Consider the following 23,872-nt stretch of genomic DNA (forward strand, 5'->3'; position numbering starts at 1 on the left):
GTGGGGAGGCAAGTAAACAAAAAAAATCAGAAGGGACATTTTTCAGGGCATCTTATAATTAATCAGAAGAGACATTTCCAGTGCATTTTATAATTAATCAGAAGGGACATTTCCAGGGAATTTTGTAATTAAATAAGAAATTACTTTTCCCAGTTACTTTTGTAATATTAAAACTTTGTTACATTAAATATAGTACCTATTAACAGAGCCTCCCCACGGGACAGATTTAGACACCAGGGTCGTTTTTTAATGTGGAGAAAAGGAACAAAAAATTGTCTTAGTCGTAAAGAATTTCTCCTCGACTGAGAGAGAAGAAATTGAAATGTAGCACCTGAAGAACAGACACTACACTTTGATCTTGTTTATATATTTTATTGCTTTTTAAAATTTTGAAAATACAATTAAAACAAAAGATTTTTAAACAACAAAATTAGTCACAAGGCCCTACAAGAAATTGGGGAGGGGAAGGGTTCAGGGTCTTTGTGACTAAAGTGATTAAAAGTAATAAATGTAGACTTTGGAGTCTTACTCTTGACTGGCAACATTTACCAAAATACCTCATTCACTCTATGGATCTTAAACTAACTAATAAATCCCCAGCATTTAAGAATCAAAACCATATTTACAATTTAAAAACAGTTGTCTGTGTGTTTGTGTATGCATTTTTTTTTTAAAAATTTTGTGTGTGTGTGTGTGTGTGCATGTGTGAAAAAATAAAATTCAATTTCATTAGAAAATAAAAAGTTTTTGCATTAAGAGAAAGATTGTTCGTGGAGTGGGGAAAACTAATCAAAAGTGTTCATATCAAAAACAAAAAATAAATCCTACTGGGTTGTTAGCGAGGCCCCCCTGTACTAATCTAGGTGACTAGACCCCCCCCTACTGTTTTCCGGAGAACCGGAAACAAGCAGGGCGATCCCTAATGGGGATTGGGGAAAATAACTTAATGGAAGTGGGAGAAAACAAAGCAACGGGTGGAGGGGGGTTGGAAGGTGACCTCTGAGTAGGGGAGTGACTGGGGATGTTGGAAAAGTAAGGATGTGGCACAAAGGAGATGGGCAGACTCAGAGGTTCTCTAGTACCAAAAAATAAAATCAGGAACAGGATCTCATTTATACCACCAGTCAAGAGTCTTCTTAAGTTTTTCTTAGCTAGAACCTAAGCGGGATGGGTTCCGAAAGCCCCAGCACCGCCCGTGCCATGCTTAAGGAGGGACACGTATTGAAACTTGGCTCCTCGACGGATGCACAAACTAGTGCTGTGCACCCACCTCTTGTCAAATTCCACTCTAGGAAACCTCCTCCAATCGCATCTGATCTTTACTTTAAGCAAATGTTTAAAGTAAACGATCAGATCCCGATCCGGAACAGATGTCCCTTCGCGGACCAACTTGAGGCACATGATCCAAATCACCATGCGCACTACTGCCAGGATCGCCAGGAAAACCATTCTTTCCTCCCTGGGGAACGGCGGCTCCATGTTGTACACAAAATAACCTTCGTCGAGATCGAGCGGACATTCGGTATCGATGCGAGCCGTTACCTCTCCGACGTACTCCAATAAGGGCTGGATCCGGCTGCAACTAAAAAACGCGTGCCTGATCGTTTTGGGCTCGCGTTCATCACAGCGCGGACAGAAGCCCCTCGTATGTTCTTTATACCGGCAGAGTTCGTCGAGAAGGGGCAGCACGTTTCGGACCAGTCGCCAGGTGAGGGAAAATTCCGAATTGTTCAGAATCTCCCGTCCCAGCGCCCAACTTCAATGACAACGGACAACCTCCATCGACCATCCCATCCGCCTACAAAGTGGATCCTTCGCGGTCCCCTCCACTAGCTCCCGATAAAGTTTCTTTCTTGGCTGATCGCGGACACTGGTCCCTGGCAAAGCTCTAAGAGCGGTCCGGCATTCGGAGAAGAACTTAGACTCCCCCCTCGGTCTACGACGACCTTCTACCGAGGGGTTGGGTTTGAGATTGGGAAACGAGTTCTCAACCACAGGGACTCAAGGAGCGTGTTCTTCAAGCGAACAACCCAGGAAAGCCAATCTCTCGGCATTTCTATGACACAAGAGACTGGGCTGACCCAGGCCTCCCTCGCTCGGACTCTGGACACATAATGCTTACCATCGTTCCACAATAGTGAATCGATGCGCCCTTGCAAGCGGGTTAGTCGTTCTGCAGGGGGAGGAAGTACAGACAATCGCTAAAGGATGAGCGGAAAGACGTATGTAGCACACGCCTCTGCCCGACCCTTCAAGGACAATTTCCTTCCAATCCAAGTCTTCACCGACGATTTGACCTTGCCATATACTTCCCACCAATTCTTTTCCAGCTGAAGTCCCAGTCCAAACCAGACACTGAGAATACGGACCGGTCCATCGGTCCAGCTGAAAATACCTAGAAGCGAGTTTACCCCAGTCCAGGCCCCCAACCGCAGGCCGACAGACTTGCTGTGGTTGAAGATGGCCCCTGTGACTTCTTCGTATCGAGTGAGCACCTCGACCACTGCTTGAACGTCCGTGTGGCAAGACACGAACACGGTGACATCATCAGCGAACGCGGAAACCCTGGCTTGTGTGCCTCCAGGGAGAGCTATTCTGCGCAGGACTGGTGTAGCCGCCTCGTCCCTTAACTTGCGAAGGAGGAGTTCCAACACCAGGACATACAACAGAGGCGACAGCGGACAACCCTGACGCACTGACCGAGAGACAGTGAATGACTCCGACAGCTTACCGTTGATCTGCACCGCTACTGTCAGCCTATCATACAGGACAAAGATCCACTTGCGGAAGTCCGGATTAAATCCGGCGGCCTCTAGCACAGCTCCCAGAAACCGATGGTCGACCCTATTGAATGCCTTGGACTGATCTAAACTGATCAGCATGGCTTCGGCGTCATCTTCTGTCCCCTCTATGATCGAGCGTATCAAATGAAAATTGTCTTGAATCGATCTCCCCGTCACAGCATAAGTCTGGTCCTGTTCGATCAAGTCAGTGATGACAACCTACAAACGATTCGCAAGAATCTTTGCCAAAATTTTTAACGCTGTGTTTAGCAGAGTCAAGGGCCTAAAGTCGTTGAAATTTTCCACCCCACCATGCCAGTGACCTTTCCTCAGCAATGTGATCACTCCCTTGGTCACCTGTCCACGGATGGAACCCTGAGCAAACCAATGGTTGAACATGTCCTTCAGAATAGGGACCAACACGGGCGACAGCCTCAAGTAGAACTCGTAGGGTAAACCATCAAGCCCCGGGGATTTGTTGTAGCCGACCTGCTTCAACGCAGTAATGACCTCATGTTCAGTAACAAGACCATCACAGCTAGCCACCCGAGCCGCCGTGAGGTGGGGCGAGTCAGCCAAATAGCTGCCAAACTCCTTGACCCTGAGTCCCGGTAGTTGGGTGAAGCGCTTCAATAGATGCTCCCAAAACCCCTCGCAGATCTACCGAGTCAAAACTAGGGCATGTCCTTCCAGGTTATGTACTTTACAAATGTACCCGTCCGAACCACGCCTTAAAGCAGCCTTACGCTCAACAGTGTCAACATTCACAGCCTCGTTGGAAACTTTCATTAATCTAGCCCTAACTACTTGACCGTCATACCGCTCGCTAGCCAAGCGGCTGAGGTCTTGTTTAGCTAGTGCTACTTCTAGGGGGTCCCCCCCCTCCACCGCCCAGGTCAATTTATCCTCTAAGCGCTTCTTTGCCTTATCTAACGTGAGGCGTTGGCTGTATTGGACAGAGAAGCGCCTAATTTTGGCCTTAAGACTTACCACTTACTCCCTGTAACTGCCCCCACTAAAGCCCGCTGAATTAATTCGGTAACCTTCAACCGCTAGTCCTCCAACTCCAACAAGGTGCTGTTGAACTTCCAGTATCCGGCTAGTTTAGGCCTAGCACTTAAGTTCAAAATGGCCATAACGAGTTTATGGTCCGAGTGTCCTAATAAGTGGAACGTGGGGCACGATAGAAAGTCTACGTCCCCTCTTCTAACTAGCATCCGATCCAAGTAAGTACTCGGATGGGAAGGCACTACAGGATGCCACGTCCACATCTCCCGCCCCGGATGATCCAGACGGAATCTGTCGACGAGATTGCACGAGGCCATCAAGTCGAACAGAGTGCTGTCATACCACACCAAACCCACTAGCCCCCCACCCGACCTTATTCATATTGGGATCAAGGATTGCATGCCAATCACCCATTAAAACTAACCATTCCAGATCCACTAAGAAGCCCTACAACCATCGAAAAAAGGATGCCCTCTCTACAGCAGAATTGGGAGCATAAACAGCGACAATCCAAAAAACACTACTATTAACGGCAGCATCAACAACAACTAGCCGCCCGTCCTCGCCTGTGTGAACAACATTCACCAACGCTGACAGGGTGCGACTCACTAACAAGGAGATTCCACGACTATAAGTATTGCCATATGCTGAGTAAACATCGTAATCGTTCACCAGCACCTGACAATCCTCGTTACAAATAAAGTGGGTCTCCTGGATAGCGGCAATATCTACCTTGAGGGACACCAACGCGCGAGGCCTTGCTTCGACACCTGATGCCCCTCACATTCAATGTAGTCAAGTTCAAAGCCATGTTCACTTACCTTATTCAGTGTCACAGACGGGTCTGAAATCCTTGGCAGTGAGGACGTGGCAGGCCTGGCCGAGGCTGCCGGTAAGTAGGTCTGATGAGGGTACTCCGTCCTTGACCACACCCCCCACGTCCAGGGGAAAGGTTAGTTTAAGTGCCCTGTAGAAAGAGGGGTGGATGTACACGGGGACTCTGCCCTCACATTTGTAGAAAAAATTGTTCAATGAAGGATGGTCCCTATCCACCAGCTGCTGGCCCGGGATTGCATCCTTCGCTGCATCTATCATAGCTTTCACAGTCTCTTGATGGGGTGATTTATCACAGGATGGGGGGTATATAGTTTTTGGGGGCCTTGGGGAGGGAGGGGGAGAATTGTTCGGGCTGCTGGGGTGGTGGGATGACGGCGGGATCAGCCTGTGTTTTGTTGGAAGTGTCTTCCTCAGTAGGGGTAGGGGGGTTAGCTCGCATCTTCTGGCTTTTCCTCCTCCTGGCCCTCCTGATCTCTGACGCGCTCAGTGTTGCTGTTGCTGGTGATTCCTCCTCTTCCTCTGATGCGACCTCCTACTCAGACTCTTGTAACTTCCTCTTGTTTGAGGAGGAGGGTGCTTGCGTGTCCATGTTTTCCTTGCCTTCTTGCTTGTTTTCTGGCTGGTCTCTGGTCACTGTTGGAGGGGGTGGTTTTTTAGCTGTCTTCCCTTTTTTAGTGACCGTCGACCAACCTTCCTGTGCTTCTTGGAGGCTTATGGCCAGCGCGGGTGTGGAGACTTATGGTGTAGTTTTGACTGGCCCTGCAACTTTGCTTTGTGTTTTTGTTGGGTTCTTGTTTGCACTCTTTTTCGGGCAGTCTTTGGCCATGTGGCCTTGTAGTTTGCAATGCCAGCAATGGGGCTTCCTTCCCTCCACTATTAGGGAGAGCGTCCACTCCCCGAATTTCAAGGTGGTCGGAATGCTGTAGAATCCCGCTTTTTCCAAGACCATCTGGATTTTATTGTCCCCAGTCATGATGTTTCTTAGACCGCGGACTGGCGTGACTTCCTCCACGTCCCCGTATTGACTGAGGATGGCCCCCAGTTGTTGGGCTTCCATATAGCAGGGGACGTTCAGAGCAGAAACATTTGCCCTCCTCCTGTTCGTGTAAATGGGCTGTAGCTTTATGTTTCTGCTCTGGTGACTGGTCCTGGACAGCTTGATTGCATGTTCGGGGGTGGGAAGCAGAACATCCCACTGCGCATAGCTTCTTCTGCAGATGTAGTTGGCCGGGATGTTCTGCTCCAGCAGCACGTTTACCATCGTGTCTTTGTTGACACCCGTGAGGCTCCTCGTCTGGACATCGGATGTAATCAGTGACAGGACCCTCTTCTGTAAGCCCTCGACCTGTCCTGGAAGGGGTTGGATGTCATTCCCCTTGGTGTACTCCTTGTACGTGGAGTCGAACAGCTTTCGATAGTCCTCGGGTGTCGACTTACTCTGCTGCTCTTTGGGGCCCCATGCTGATCCACCGTCCTGTTGGGAGTCTGCTGGTCCAGGGACGTAGCTGGCACCTCTCTGCTAACTGCCGTTGTGGGAGTTGCTGGCTCGGGGGTCTGACCTTTACCAGTCAGAGTTGGCCAATCCGCGTTGGATATTGCATGCTGGCTTTCTCTGCTTTCCGGATCATTCTCCTTTCTCTTTTTCTTCCTTAGCTGCTGGGTGGCTATCTCTTGGGGAGTAGGTGGTGTCTCCCCTCCTGGGTTTATATTCCCAGCTGCTGGCGTTGGCGTAGCAGGTGCTGTAGTCCGGGGAGCCGTTCCCACCAGTGTGGTTTGGTTGCTACTGGTTGGCTTCTTGTTCTCTTCCTGGGCTTCCTTTTCCTCGTTCTTGCCCTCTTGGGGAGTACTGGAGGGCGGAACGCTGATCTCTTCATCAAAAAGTGATTGCAGAGAGGCTATTGTGGCATTAAATAGCTCCTCGGTTTTGTCGTCGGAGCCTTTTTCCACATCCTCTGCTGCAACTGGGGAGTGGGGGATTGATTTCCCGCCTTACTTCCCGTGGGATTGGTGTCCAGGAGTGCAGTTGGTGTAGCTCCTTCTGCATTCTCCTCGACTGCAGTTCTTGCGGCTGCATTTTTCGCCGAGTCGCCCTCGTGGGGAGTAGTTGTAGGTGGTATTCCGGGGGTCGTCGCGGGCTGCGGCCCTACCCCTCCCTTCTGTCCCAAGGTCGCCGCGGGCTGCGGCCCTATCTTGCTTGCAGGTTCCGTGTCGTCGGAAGGTGCACTTGCTCCCTCACATGGGGAGTCCTCTGCGAGGGGTGGTGTTGCACATTTGGGGTGATGTACCCCTCCTGCCTGGCATCGTGGTGGCAGCACTGGCCGCTGACGTAGACCAAAGTGTAGCGGGGAGAAAAGAAAACCCAGGGGAACAGAGGGGCTGGAGGGGGAGGAGCGGGCTCAGAAGAGATTAGTGTTTTTGACTTCCCCTCACGGGGATGTCGGGTTAGCAGCTCGAATCCCCCCACGAGGGGGGAGGGCAGAGAAGAAAGACGAAGTGGGTGCTAGTGGGTCAGAGTGCTGTGGCGCAATTAAGAGAGAGACGGGATAGACATCTCTGCCCACAGAGGGGAGCAGAAACGAAGTACCCGCCCTACCCCCACGTCACCCTACCCACTAACTACCCAACGGAAGCGAGAAAGAGAACCCTGTCTGCTCGATCCAACGGGAGAGCAGCGAAAATAGACTCAGTTTTGGCCTGGCAGGTCAGAGTGCTGCTCAGGCAATTAAGTGGTGAGAAAGTAGACGATCCCCTGTCTCTAGAGGGAAGAGACCGGAACGAAGAAAAACATGCAAAAAACAACAAAGGCAGGTCTCAACTACCAGCTAGTGGTGTTGGTCCCGAGATTCCAGTCTCCCAAAAGAGGGGATCGGTTTTCGGGTCCAAGCTCCCACAAATGTGGAGTCGGTCCTTTAGGTCCTGACTCCCCAAAGGAGGGGGTCGGTCCTTGCTAACAAAAGTTAGTATGAAAAAACACCTTAACTTAGCCCGAAAGCCCGGTGGTGGATCAAATTTCGTAGCTGAGAGAACAGATACTACACTTTGATCTTGGCCAAAAGGCCAAAAAGAACAAATCATTTTTATTAGCTTTACCTCAACAGCGACACCAAATTGTTTCATTGTTTTTTTTTTTTTTTTTTGGAATTTCATAACAATTAAACGACCCGGATGTAACACACAAAAGAACACACGCTAGATAACTCTCAAATCTATAAATGTGTGTGTTTATGTATATTTTATATTTTACTAATTATCAAGTTTATATAATTTAAAAACCGTTTATTGATCTAACCTTTGCTTAGCTATAAATCTTATTTCATTGCATGTATAATATATTACGTGGTGGGTTTTATTTTTGAAGATGACGTATGTATTATTCTTTTGGTGTTGACTGTTCGTATTAGGAAGTGTCTTAGAATGATAGAGACAGTCTTAGGAGTGTTCATGTGTTGAGTGTTCATATATCTTAGAATGTTCATGTTTGTGGAGATAGCATATTGGAGACATAAACAGGGTATATATAAAGAGAGAGGCAGTTTTGTATATATAAAATAGACAGTGTACATGTTACTTACAAGAGAACCAAGCCTGTAATTTAACTAGAAGTGATTTATGAATATCTTTATAGATTGACCGAGAGTGCGTTTGACATTTACATTTTATAGTTGTACATTTTTATAAGCAGAAAGTTCATATTACATAAATGGACAATACCTTTTCTGTTGAATAACAACACGAAGACGCAGATACAAAACCACATGATGATACGTTTATTTCTTCTTCGACCGGTCGGACATGATTTTGTATTTCAGGGATTCAAAGTTGTTACATGCTTCCAGAGGGTGCCTTGACTCTAACCGAGAATCGGTCTGAACCTCTCTGCTTCTCTGATCTGACTAATCTCGCTTCTCCTCCGACTAACTTCGAACTCTTTCCTATATTCAGAAATCACACGTATGTTTGGCCAATGTGACTACAACTCACGTGTTTAAGCATGCATTGTTATCCACATGTTTCTTACAAAGCTGACCCTCTAACCTAATTTTCATAACTCACTTCACAAATAACATTTTCCATTGTCCGTTTTTAAATTCCTTATTTTATTTTTCATTTTTATAACAAAAACAAATTTCATCATTACATTCCTTTTTTTAATAAACAGATATCTAAAGTGTGAGCTAAACAATGGCAATTCCACATTCCTTATTTTCAATAACATTCTGTATTTATTTTAACTTATGATTGGAATTCTCAATTCCAAATCTAGCTTCGCAAGTTCGAATCCTAGCCTATCCTATTTCATATTTACTCACTTACAAGAACAGGCTTCTGTTATTGTAACAAATATTTATATTTTGCATTACAGAGGTTAAGTTTTTGTATTTAACATGTAAAGCTAAGGAAAGGACAGCTATTGCTATGTAATATAGATAGCTGTAAATCTAAGTACAAACTGTAGTTAGTAAGTATCTACTTGGATAAGAATAAACTGATGCATGCCTTAGAGGTAGAAATGTATAGATGTTTAGTGATAATAACTTCCAATCGGTCAGCATGCGAAGGTTAAGGGCTGAAAGCTAAGGACCCCACTTTAAGGCGTGTGTAATGTATGAGTGTTAGTGGCAGCTTAGGGATTAGAGCAGATTGTTAGTTTTCAGGAGAGGATTAAACTTACAGAATACAGTAGAATTAATTATTAGAATTTAGAGTTTCAAGTAAAGTTTAGTTAGAGAAAAAAAATTTTTTTTTAATTTAACATGCAAATCAGACAGAGACAGTCGTCTTGGAGGTAAAGCATATATTGGATATACGTAGCAATCCAGCAGGTGTGTTTGTACCGTAATGAGAGAAACTATTAGTACATGGCGCATCGGCATTCATAGTTAAATACAGTCAATTAGGTCAGGCACAAAACATTGTGTATCTATTCAGTAATAGTCCTAGCGACGTAGCATTTCAGGTACAAATATAATTGAAAGTAAGACAAACTATATTCAGCGGTTTGATATAGCTAGCAAGGAAGCAACATTTTCAATACAAGGGAACTTATAGTAATAGTAGATATTAAGTATATTACTTAAATAAAGTCCTATCTTTTAATGAAAGAGAAAATAAATCCCAGTTTGTGGTAAATTCTGGAATTTATTTTACCAGCCTTTTTTTTATTGCTAGTTTACTTGGAATATAGCAGGGGGTGAAACAGTGTTTTGCCATACGAGGGAAGGTGACGAATTTCATCTTGCAAAACAAAAAAAAAAAAAATAAAGACACAAATAAATATAAATAAATAAAACAAGAGAAAAACAATTAAACGAGGCAGCATGAAATGCATTTGTTAGGCATTAAGATGAATTTCAAAAATTAGTACTTAACGTTTTAGGCACAATGGTTCGGAGCCCGTTTTGCTTGGCCGAATGAGAATTTAACCATGTTTTTTAGAGGTGGAAGGAATTTCTATTTTCTTATATTTTGTGCACGTATACCTATCTATTTATAGAAGAATATTCATTACGTTGATGCGTGTAAATATGTTACTCTATTCGTTACGTTCATGCGTGTAAATATGTTACTATATTCGTTACGTTCATGCGTGTAAATATGTTACTATATTCGTTACGTCCATGCGTGTAAATATGTTACTCTATTCGTTACGTTCATGCGTGTAAATATATTACTATATTCGTTACGTTCATGCGTGTAAATATGTTACTATATTCGTTACGTTCATGCGTGTAAATATGTTACTATATTCGTTACGTCCATGCATGTAAATATGTTACTATATTCGTTACGTTCATGCGTGTAAATATGTTACTATATTCGTTACGTTCATGCGTGTAAATATATTACTATATTCGTTACGTTCATGCGTGTAAATATGTTACTATATTCGTTACGTCCATGCATGTAAATATATTACTATATTCGTTACGTTCATGCGTGTAAATATGTTACTATATTCGTTACGTTCATGCGTGTAAATATGTTACTATATTCGTTACGTCCATGCGTGTAAATATGTTACTCTATTCGTTACGTTCATGCGTGTAAATATATTACTATATTCGTTACGTTCATGCGTGTAAATATGTTACTATATTCGTTACGTTCATGCATGTAAATATGTTACTATATTCGTTACGTTCATGCGTGTAAATATGTTACTCTATTCGTTACGTTCATGCGTGTAAATATATTACTATATTCGTTACGTTCATGCGTATAAATATGTTACTATATTCGTTACGTTCATGCATGTAAATATGTTACTCTATTCGTTACGTTCATGCGTGTAAATATGTTACTATATTCGTTACGTTCATGCGTGTAAATATGTTACTATATTCGTTACGTTCATGCGTGTAAATATGTTACTATATTCGTAACGTTCATGCATGTAAATATGTTACTATATTCGTTACGTTCATGCGTGTAAATATGTTACTCTATTCGTTACGTCCATGCGTGTAAATATGTTACTATATTCGTTACGTTCATGCATGTAAATATGTTACTATATTCGTTACGTTCATGCGTGTAAATATGTTACTCTATTCGTTACGTTCATGCGTGTAAATATGTTACTATATTCGTTACGTTCATGCGTGTAAATATATTACTATATTCGTTACGTTCATGCGTGTAAATATGTTACTATATTCGTTACGTTCATGCGTGTAAATATGTTACTATATTCGTTACGTTCATGCGTGTAAATATGTTGATTTCATTTACTTTTTTGTGTGTAGATAAAGTCCTATCTTCTTATGTAGGAGAAAATAAATCTCGGTTTGTGGTAAATTCTGGAATTTACTTTGCCAGGCTTTTCCTGTGATATTCCAAAAATGTATGCATTCCAAATTAGCTTTGTGTATTGCTAATGGTTTTATGACCATGGCTTAATAAAGGAAAAATAAAATAAAAATCACTTTATAAAGAGTAAGATATGTTATATATTACAGGATGTTTTGGTTTATTACTAGGTAATAAGTTTGGTATACATCTGATTCAATAGCACTGGTACACATTTGGGAGTTATTCCATTATTAATTTGCTTTGAGAAGGTTATACAGACCAAAACCTCGACTTGTCAATGTAAAAAGAAAAAAAAGTGAAGCATTGTTAGAATTATTTGTACTCAAACTTTGTAAGGTAATTTGCATAAAGCCACTTATGCAAATTACCCACTATTACTTGGAGTTGCTTGCAACAATAAAAAAGAAAAAAAAAAAGATTAACAGCGAGCACTTCTCAGAAATTACTCTCTTTTTCTGCAACAAACAGAAACTCCTCCAGAACAACTGTTTTGGAAACTTTAAACCTTTACTTGTAAATATACGTTATTTTAAATACAAGAATTTTATTGTGTTATTCTTTCTCAAAATTAACCAAGTTGTTCGGATAACAAGGAACCAAGAAAAGAGAGGCGCGTTAGAAATAAAAAAAAATTTATAACATATTTCCAAAACAGTTAACATCGTGGTATTCGCGTCCATAACATTTAATATGGATAACCAACAAGGAATGAACCTTCTCCAAGTGATGTTACCTCAAGTTACCTCAAGGATGGATACTCCACAAGAGAGAAATTATTATTCTGGATCCAAACTAACGGTATACTATGACATATTCAAAAAACTTTTATGGAACATACTTATTCGAGTTTTATAAAACGTGAATTTGGGACGCTCAAAACGTACAAAAACTCTACCCGCGTGGATATTAAAATTATTTCATTGCACTTGTAAAAAAAAAAAAAAAAAAGTTTTGACGAAACTCTACCCGCGTGGATTAAAAACAAAATTATTTCTTTGCACTTGTATTCAAATTTCGGTACTTATTCATACCTACTAAAATAAATGGCTATTAAGGAAGACGTCACCATGGAGGGAACTCTTAAAAACCTTCTGGGAGAAGAAAAACCCGAGGATATGATACGAGAAAAATTACTGTCTTTTAAACGATACCAGGCTACACATAAAAAAAGTAACAATGTACTTTAATAGCCTGGAGACCATGTATAACAATTCTACCCTGAATACTTCCCTGTGTAAAAAAAAAAAAGTTAAAAGCCATTGATGAAGTGTCCAAAATCAATTATTGGAATGAGGTAATTAATACCTTTTCACAAAGGGTTGATTATAGTATTAAAGACGAAGAAGCCTTGAATAATGAATTAGATAGTCAAGCCGAATATAATGGTTTTTATCTTAGTGAGTACAGACAAATACGAGGACTATATAACCAGTAAAGATGACAAGACTCCTTCAACGTTGTCTATTGAAGAAACTTCAAGTGAGGGAAAACCTCCTCCTTTGAATTGCAGCACTTTTTCGGGAAATGAAAAGGACAAGTTCGCCTTTCATAATTTTTTAATTCAATTTAACAATGTGATTGATTCTAGAAGGAAATTGTCAGACTCAGTTAAACTGTCTTATTTGGTCGGTTACTTGAAGGATTATGCCTTAAAACAAATAAGACATTTGTCAATAACCGATACGAATTATAAAATTGCTTTAGATTTATTGAAAGAAGAGTTTTTAGATAAAGCATATATTATCGACGAAACATTAAAAAACATATTAAAAGCTAAACCTGGTGAGGAATATAGTCCAGAATATTTGAATGTTAAATATTATATATCAGAAATAAGGGCCTACTTGTATGAGCTAAAACAATATGAAATTGATTTTTTGGAAGAGGGTTCTTCTGAAAATATTCTAATTAGTCACATTATTATGACTAAACTTCCCAAAGTAGTTGTTAAAGAATTAATTAATAAAGTTAATAATAATTATCCCAACTTAAAGCAAATATTTGATAACTATAGGGATATTTTAAAAACTCTAACTCGGACTTTAACTATAAAAAATATTGCTAAGGATAAAAAAAATTTCAGTAGCTATGACTTTAAACGTAGTTTTAAGATAAACCCAAAAGATAAAGTACCAACGGTACAAAATTTCAAAGTACAAGCTATAAAAAAAATCCGTGTGTAAGCTATGTTCCTCGGAAGGACACTACTTCGGAAAGTGTGAAGCTTATCCTAATTATGAGGCTAAACTAGCAAGAATCTTAGAACTGTCCTTGTGCACCAGATGTGCTGGTTCAGGTCACAATGAATCAGAATGCTATGGAAAAAAGGGGTTCTTAAAGTTTCCGTGTCTCACATGTAAAAAAAAAAGATGTAACTTCTTTGTGTCCTACGCAAAAGGCTGTTCAAACAAACTTGTGTTACGCCTTGAAAAATACGGACACTTGTAATATGTTACCTACTATGACCCTAAATTTAAAATGTGGTCATAAGCAAAGACAAGTTAGGTGCTTAATAGATTGTGGCAGCCAAAGATCTTTTATAACAAAAGAAGCTGCTCTAGCATTATCCCCAAATTATAATGAGTTGTTCTCATCAGAGCATGAGATACATAGTTATTTAGGACGGCAAGTTAAGAAATTTAAACAAATGTCTACTGGTGTAAAATTAAAGAATAGAATGTTTTTTGTTCCGCTATTGGTAGACGAAAGCATGAATATAAATTACACGATGCACGGAATGAAAGATGTAATTAATAAATTAAAATTACAGGGTGTAAATCTGCTTGATGAGTCCTTTTACTTAAATAAAGAACACGACACTATTGAAATAGATATGCTCATGGGGATAGACATAATTCAATATCTTTCCTTTTCTATAAAAAAGATAGGGGGTGGTTATAACTTTATCATAGATGATAAGGTAGCTCCTATTGGAAACATTTTCAATTTTATCAGTTCAGCCGAGAGAAATGACTTGCTTAACACTCAATTAAAACCAATAAAAAAAAAATAAAACAGTAATTAACCTAATAATGAATCCCCTTAAATCGTATTTCAATCCCTTAGAGAATATTTTATCCGACAGTGAAGTAGACAACGGCTTAGAAAATCTCTTTAGTCTTGAATCTATGGGAATAAGGCTCAATGATCAAGAATCTTTCCTTGGACAACAAGCTAATAAGTAAATTTAGGGAAGGAATAAAACGGATCGATGGGCATTATTATATAGAATTGCCCTGGTATCCTGATAGGATCGAAAAAGTTCCATCAAACCATTTCATAGCTCTCAAGGTGTTAGACCGAACAATGAACTTTTTAAATAAAAGAGGATTAACTAAAAAATACGATGCAATCTTCAGCAAACAACTAGAAGATGGAATCATCGAACAAATAGAAGTTAATCCTTCAAATTACTATAAATATACGTGGATTCCCCACAGACCCGTTTTAAAAACTGCGGAACAAGTGACAACGAAAATAAGGCCCGTCTTTAATTGTTCGTTAAAGACAAACAAGGAATTACCTTCAATTAATGAAGCAGCCTATACGGGTATAGATTTAATGGGTTCTTTATTGAAGTTGTTGCTTTACTTCAGAAGCAACAAATATGTGATGTTAGGAGATATTAAACAGGCCTTCTTAATGATAAAACTAAGTAGTGAATACCACAAAAATAGTTTTTTTTTTTTTTTTTTTTTTTTTTTTTGAGAAAAGAAACTTATTTGTTATAGATATAAAACGATAGTATTTGGCTATACATCATCGCCTTTTATACTCCATTATGTAATGAACCATCATGTTGAGTCTTATCCTCAGGATAAATGCAGCAAAATATTGGGCAATAACTTTTATGTGGACAACTTGGTAGTAACTGGCAAAAATATAAATGAAATGCAAGATTTGTATAAAAAATGTTTTGTTAGAATGCAGAAAAGAGGCTTCACCTTACGATCTTGGAATTCCAATTCTGATGAATTAAGAAACCTAATGAAGGCTGAAGGTAGATTGGTAGAACATGGCTGTCAGGATGAAAAAGTGTTGGGATATAGATACAACACTGAGAAGGATAGTTTAAGCTTAGCACCTTTTACGTTAAAGGAAGCTTACACAAAGCGTCTAGTACTTTCACAGATTTCCAAAGTGTATGACCCCCTAAATTTTACCTTGCCTGTAAGCATAAGAGGCAGGGTATTAATGAGAAAAATTTGGAAATTAAATATAAATTGGGATGAAAAGGTGCCTAAAGAAATAAGTGATGAAATGAAAATAATAACTAGAGATTTCGAAATGTTGCCAGAGTTGTCTTTTCCAAGAGCTGCAATTAATGATAATGGACCTTATGGCTTACATATATTCTGTGATAGTTCAACAGAAGCTTATGGGTTCGTAATATATGCCTGCTCAAACGAAAAAACAAGTTCGTTTTTATTTGCTAAATCTAAATTGTCCCCGTTAAGGAAAGGTAATGAACTTAGTGTCCCTACTTTGGAACTAATGGGAGTAATACTGGCATTAAAATGTCTCTTCCAACATTAATTGAAACTTATGAAAATATTCAGTTTCAATTTATTAATATATGCGTGGATGCTCAAGTAGTTTTAAATTGGTTAATCACAAAAGAAAGTAAAGTAAAATCTAAATTTGTTAAAAATAGAATATCCGAAGTAAATGGATTAATAAAAGCTCTTCAGGATGAATTTGAACTACCAATAATGTTTCACTGTTCATACAGATCAAAATCCGGCTGATATGTTAACTAGGGGAATATCTTACGATAAATATTTAAGAAATAGAAAATTATGGTTGGAAGGACCAAGTTGGCTTACCAACGAATTTAAAAATTGGCCTAAATACCCTTTAATGAGTATTTCACCTGACCATAAGGGAACAGTAAATGTTAATTGTAATCAAATAATTAAAACAGAAACTGCTATTTTGGACATTGAAAAATATTCTGATTACAATAAATTATTGAGAATAACAAGTTTATTGTTCAAACCGTTTTGTAAGAAAAAAATGGTGTTAATCCATTGAAGAAAGCAAAAATGTACTGGATAAGGTTAATACAGAATGAGCATTTCTTCAAGGAGATTGACTTTTTGAAATCACAGGACAAAAGTAATAAAAATGTCCCCACTTTGGTTTCAAATTTAAATTTATTCATAGACTCTGATGGAATTTTGAGATCTCAAGGGAGGATAAGCAAATGCCTATATTTCAACTATGAAGTATATAACCCTGTGTTATTGCCTAAAAGGAATAAATTTACGTCCTTATTCATTAACTATTGCCATGCTAAGGTGCAACACATGGGAATAGGTACCACATTAAATTATTTGCGAGAGCAAGGTGTGTGGATTCCCCAAGGTTTGACTGTTGTAAAGGCAGAAATAAATAATTGTTCAACCTGCAAAAAGTATAATGCTTTGGCTTATAAATATCCTAAAGTTGTGGATATGCTTAGACATCATGTCAATTTAGTGAAGCCTTTCAATCATGTGGGAATCGACTACACAGGTCATTTGTGAGTAAAGAATGAAGTGGGTGGAAGTACAGTAAAAATGTTTGTTTTAATATTTACTTGCCTTAACATAAGGGCAGTCCATTTTGAACTGTTACCCGATATGTCCACCCGAAATTTTATGCTGGCCTTTCAGAGATTTTGCAACATGTATTCTGTACCTCAATTTTTATACAGTGATAACGCTAAAACCTTTAAAAAGGCAGGTTGTATTCTTGAAAGTTCTCTACAGTCAAAGACGTTTCAGGAAGAACTAGAGAAATTAGATATCCGACATATCAAAATCCCTTTATATTCTGCGTGGGTTGGTTCGGCTTGGGAGAGATTGATAAGAGTTCTTAAGGGTTGTCTATTCAAGGTCATAGGAAGATCTAGACTTAGCTATTTTGAACTTTTAACAACATTGTCAAATATTAAGTTGGCTATAAATTCTAGACCTTTAACTTATAGATTAAGCTCTCCTAATCTTGAAATTATAACTCCTAATTTCTTTTTGAGAATATATGTGAATTCCTCTTTAGTTCTAAAATCTGAAGAGGAAGAGGTTTGGCAGGAAGAACCTGACTCAAACTCATTAAATAAAACTTTAAATTTTCAAGAAGAAATAATATTAAAATTTAAATTATTATGGTATGAAAACTATTTGCTAAGTTTAAGAGAACATGGCAGGAATATTTACCAAAATAAATGGGAAAATAGAATAAAAGTAGGGGATATCGTATTGATCAAATCCACGACTAAATCGAGACCCTTCTGGATGCTGGGTAAGGTTTTAGAAAATGTAATAGGGTTTGACAATAAAATACGAGCTGTTAAACTGAAGCAAGGTAATGGGGCAATAGAGTATCACTCCATTTCTAACCTATACCCTATGGAAATATCATGTCCCCAAGGTAATACTCGAATGGAAGAACCTATCAGTAAGCCTTTCCAAAATGATTCTAGTGAAGGACTTAATGATAAAACACTGCAATTAGGCAATAGTAATAGTAATGAAGAGGTGTCCAATCAACTCAGGACTAGACCCAAACGCAAAGCCTCTGCCAAATTCTATCAAATGATGAAAGATAATATTGATTATCTGTAATAATTAAACAAATTTAACTTTCCTATTTAAAAAAAAAAAAAAAAATTGTTCTTGGCATTGAATGACCTAAAAAGGTTGATAACAAAAAAAAAAAATCAACAATCCAACAATGTAAAAAAAAAAAAATTTTAAACAAAGATATAGAAAAATAAAACGGCAAATTATTTTTTCATAAACTCTTTATATATATTTCAGAGACATCTCTCCTGTTTTTATTGCAGTAAACGTATTGCAATCTTCTTGGAGGGAGTGTGTTAGAATTATTTGTACTCAAACTTTGTAAGGTAATTTGCATAAAGCCACTTATGCAAATTACCCACTATTACTTGGAGTTGCTTGCAACAATAAAAAAGAAAAAAAAAAAAAGATTAACAGCGAGCACTTCTCAGAAATTACTCTCTTTTTCTGCAACAAACAGAAACTCCTCCAGAACAACTGTTTTGGAAACTTTAACCTTTACTTGTAAATATACGTTATTTTAAATACAAGAATTTTATTGTGTTATTCTTACCCAAAATTAACCAAGTTGTTCGGATAACAAGGAACCAAGAAAAGAGAGGCGCGTTAGAAATAAAAAAAAAAAAAAAAAAAAAAAAAATTCTAACAGCATGGTCCCCCGTGAGTGCACAGTGAACGAGGCAAAGAAAATGATCGTTCAGCATTTGCCCCCCCCCCCACCGCCGCCATTAGCCCCCAAAGTCCCCAGGGGACATCAAATCTTGGTGAAAATGAACAAACGGTGTAGTTTTAGGCTTTAACATATGTAAATTTGAGTTCTGCACCATGCAAAAAAAAATGACTAAGTCCCCCCCCCCTGTATTTAGCCTCAAAAATCCCCAAGGCCTAAATAGACATACACAGAAAATTTTAGACAAATATGGTAAAATAGTCCCAAAAATGGAGTTTTTTTATTGGCCCTAAAAGAGACCCTAGGATACACCCATGAGTTATCGCGAAGTATAGACAAGCAAAATTATATAGAAATCGGTTACAACTTTTCAGAAAGTTTCATAAAAATCTAAAATTTTTTAATTAGCAACAAAATGTCAATTTTAGCCATTTTAACCTGAAAGGCACTCTTAGGGGAGAAAGCAGAGTATTCCCGGAAAATCCGTTCTGTTACTTTTTTACTCATATCATGTTTAATGTTTGTGCAAAATTTCAAAAAATTCCAAGGCGTAATTATTGAGAAAAGTGCGGGCAGACAAACAGACAAGGGTGAATTTACAGGTCCACCCTCCTTTTGTCGGGGGACCAAAAACAAAACAGAAATTATATACACAGTGATTGTCAATATCACAGATTTTATTAGTTAATTCCTATTTCAGTCACACATATTATTAAAGTGAAATGCATGTTCTGGCATTTCTTTCAAACTTAAATCATTGGCACTTCTGCATGTCAGTGACATTAGGCCAATGTGTGTATTTTAGTTTAAAGAATGGTCGACAGATGTCACTTATCAGCCAAAGAACAGGGGTTAATAACTCTTCCTTTTCTAAAAGTGTGTGCAAATTAAAATTATATTTTGCTACATTTTTATACCATCTTTCTGTAGAAAAAAATATTTTAAACCTCTACAAATATTTCATGTTTTTAAAATTATATTTTGCTTCATTGGCAAATAAAAAATATATTTTGATATATGTTTATACAATCTTAACGTGAAAAAAAACTATTTTTGTGTAAAAAAACAAACAAATTATTCTTAAACCTCTATAAATGTTTCATGTTTTTAAATTTGGATATATTTTTAGACAATTTTACTGTGGTAAAAAAAAAAAACAATCTCTGTGTAAAAAAAAAAAAAATATTCTTAAAACTTTATAAACATTTCATTTTTTTTAAATTCTATTTTGCTACATTGATTAATCTGATAACTTTTTAAAAATAATTTCAACTCTGAATTAACAAAAAAAAACCCTGACATATAAGTAAAGATTGTTGCTGTTTCTTCCTTGACCTGCACCAGATCTCAAACCATCAAACATATCATAAAAGGAGTTGTTCAAAAAGGCTGTCTTAGTACAAGTGTGAACTCTTACAATATACATAGAGCCCCCAGTGAGTCTTGAAAGATAATGGATACTCCCTGTAAAGGTAGCGACACATGTAATTATGAGGCACGAGTTGTCCAATCTCCAATCACACCTCTCCTGAATTTGCACTGCTTGAGTCCAGTGGCAAAGAGAAGTTTAGAATAACTGGAAATAATGTCGAGATAAGTGGAGAGCGCATATAGCACCTGCAATTCTCAAATGATCACAAATTTTAATATTAATGAGGCTGAACGATATATAACATGAAAAAATACATATATATCATTATATTATACGATCTATAGCTTTTATAAATTGATGTAGTTAACTCAAAAATAGCATTTTAATTGAAATTTGTAAGCGTCTATATATATATATATATATATAATATATATATATATATGAGATATAGATATATATATATATAGATACATAAAACAAATTAACAAAAAATTAATTCTTAAAACAGTTGTTCAGATAGGATGCTAAACACTTGTCATATTTGCAAAACTTCATTCATAAACAGCTGTTGAGTTGATGTTTTGCAAACATGTTATAATATACCTTATAAATAACTTGTAACTTTATGTCTATGCATTAAATTATCGAAAGCAAAATGAAAAATGAATTTTGTCAAACATTTGATTTAGGGTTTATTTATCCTCCAGTGAACATAGCAAGACTATCATTGCAACATCAAAAACAATGTCCGTTTCAAGTCAACTTGTAAGCTAATGCAGAAAGAACAAGAGTTAATTTTTAGACGAAAGTTAAAACTGAGTAGAACCTAAGAAAACCATTTACATTTTTCAATAGAGCCACATACTTTTGGAGGCTTGGTAGTCCCACACTCATATTTTAGGCAAACATAGGATAACCCAAAATTTGACTTTTAGAGGTTCTAAGTGTGATTTTTTTTTTTGGTTTTGTTTCCTTGTATTAATTTTAACAGTTTAAATAGTCTAGAATTGATTCTTTGCACAAAAATGTAATTTACTAATAATCTATTTCAAACTTTTATAACTGCAACAATTTGGAAATTGATGCTTACATTTTGAAGATTGCTTATTGGGAAAAGATGGATAGGTGAAATTTTCGAGTTTTTATGGCTGATTTCATATGGAATTAGCTTTGTGGGTCACACAAAATTAGTTTGTGGGATAGAGAAGGTTTATAGTGATTGTTTTTATTTTATTTTTTAGGGAAAAAGCATTATAGAATAGAAGAAAATGAAAAAGAAGTTTTTGTACGTATTTAGATTACGAAAAGTTATGTAGATTACGAAAAGTTATGCAGATTAAAAAAACTTATGTGGATAAAGGAAACTTATGTGGATAAAGGAAACTTATGTGGATAAAGGAAACTTATGTGGATAAAGGAAACTTATGTGGATAAAGGAAACTTATATGCAGATTAAGAAAACTTATATGCAGATTAAGAAAACTTATATGCAGATTAAGAAAACTTATATGCAGATTAAGAAAACTTATATGCAGATTAAGAAAACTTATATGCAGATTAAGAAAACTTATATGCAGATTAAGAAAACTTATATGCAGATTAAGAAAACTTATATGCAGATTAAGAAAACTTATATGCAGATTAAGAAAACTTATATGCAGATTAAGAAAACTTATATGCAGATTAAGAAAACTTATATGCAGATTAAGAAAACTTATATGCAGATTAAGAAAACTTATATGCAGATTCAGAAAACTTATGTTTATAAAGAAAACTTATATAGATCTAATTTTTTATTTTTTTATTTTTTATTTTCTTTCGTTCTCTCTTATTAAGATTTACGATTATCGGATATTTTAGAAGTAGAAGGGAGATAATTCTGTATGTTCGGAATTTTTAAGATTCAGTTGAAGTTACGAAAATCCTAATAAGTATTCATAACAATGAAGGGGAAATAACTAAGGCCGTTCGATGTTTCTAGTTTGGTAAATTCCTAATATGCATGTATAATTTATTTATTAATTAAACCGATCCAATTAAAGCTAGGCTAACCTATTCAAAATATAAGTGTTTAAAGCATATCTTAACCATGATATTAATTTTATTACTATAGATTTAACCTACGTTTGCCATCCAACCATAATTTGCTGGGGTTATGCGTGGCTTTAATACAAAATAACAATTCAGGAATTAAGTTCTAAAATACTTATCCAATAATAATACATATCCCATTAATAAGTCTTCTAATAATAAAACTAATTTTTAGCTCTGTGTACGTTTTGCTTCAATGAAAGTGGGGGTTCACCTTGTTTTTTTTGTTTTTTTTATTTAATCGGTTAGAACTAGAGTAATATTTAACAAGCTATGATTTTTCATGTTTTAGTGATCTAAAAACAGTATCAATCAATTCACAATTCTTTAATTACTATTTTTTCCTATTGCTAATTATGTTATCTAGGTGGAAATGGTCTCAACTATTTCGCCATCAATATGACTAAAAAAGTTTCCCGGTTTTGAGACAATATTGTTAATCTTGGTTAATCCTTATTATAAATCTAAATTTCTTATCTAGTAATCCATGGTCTTTATTTCTAAAAATGTGTTTCTAGTGTAGAATATTAGAATCAAGTTTTGCTAGATTTGAATTATTCATCACAACTAACTTACATCATTCTTCGCTATTTAACTCTATATTAATTAACTCTTGCACTTAAGAACCTTTATTTTTCCCAAAATGCTTTTTTACCTAAGCTACGTAATAGCAAAAATCTATTTCTGTGAAGACATCCCTGTATAGCATCCACCCTTTTATTTAATATTTATTCTTTAGAATTCACTATGTAGAAGGCTTCCAATAAACACAGATTGCACCTTTTTGATGTCCCAGGTCTATACTTATTACCCCTATCTACTATTGATCATTTCAATTCAAAATCTTTTTTGCTTCTATGAAGCTCCCTGACCATATCACCTAATGCCGTTGTATTCCTCTATTTATTTCTATTTTGATTCTTGTATCATCCACCCTTCTATCATTAACACCCTCTCTATTAGTTTCCATCTCCGGTTCATTTTTGAAGGATACAACATGATTTCTGTATCTTTCCTTAAACGCGCAATCCGTGACTCCAAGATATACCTTCTTAATTCTTATATATATGTAATTTAATTCTCTTATTTTATATTTTCTCTCAGGGGGTATCTTTTATTTAGTTTTAGTTTGTTTTTTTGTCATTATTGCTCTAATCAGGTTTCAGTCGATACAAGATATATGCAAACATATATCTGTGCAAACAATTTTGAATTACCTCCTCTCTTTTGTTTAGAAGGTTTTATTTAGATATTATGACATGATTTTAAAGTGTAAAGGTTGCATTGGCCAGGCTTCAATGTGTATTCAATGTTATTAATTCTTAATTCCTTTATCCAGTATATAGTTTTAATTCCTTTTCAAATAACAGAAAGACATTTTATAAATAAAAGAATGACTATTTACAATCTGGTTAGATTGTAAGGACCTGTTCTAATGATGCTGCGTTTCTAAAGAATTCACAGCAGAAACATGTGTGCACATATGTAGCCAATAATTTTGTTATAAATACTATATATATATACTAGCAGCATACTATATATATACAAGCAGGCTGCACGAGGTTTCCCGGTCGTAAAATATGTATAAATATTATAGTTTCATTAATGCAAATTTCTTATTGTAAACAAAAATACTGTAGGTATTAAATGTAGCATAACTATTAAATGTAGCATAACTATTAAATGTAGCATAACTATTAAATGTAGCATAACTATTAAATGTAGCATAACT

General features: G+C 37.0%; 1 non-coding gene across 1 annotated transcript; it reads right to left on the bottom strand.

Annotated features, from left to right (window-relative positions):
* Window positions 1–7,496: 7,496 nt before the first annotated feature.
* Window positions 7,497–7,697, bottom strand: LOC145269903 (U2 spliceosomal RNA). Its single transcript, XR_013865288.1, has one exon. It is a non-coding gene; the product is annotated as a U2 spliceosomal RNA (small nuclear RNA).
* Between the last annotated feature and the right edge of the window lie 16,175 nt (window positions 7,698–23,872).

Source organism: Euprymna scolopes, chromosome 45, assembly GCF_053919585.1.
Source record: "Euprymna scolopes isolate OS-2025 chromosome 45, ASM5391958v1, whole genome shotgun sequence".
Taxonomy (NCBI): domain Eukaryota; kingdom Metazoa; phylum Mollusca; class Cephalopoda; order Sepiida; family Sepiolidae; genus Euprymna; species Euprymna scolopes.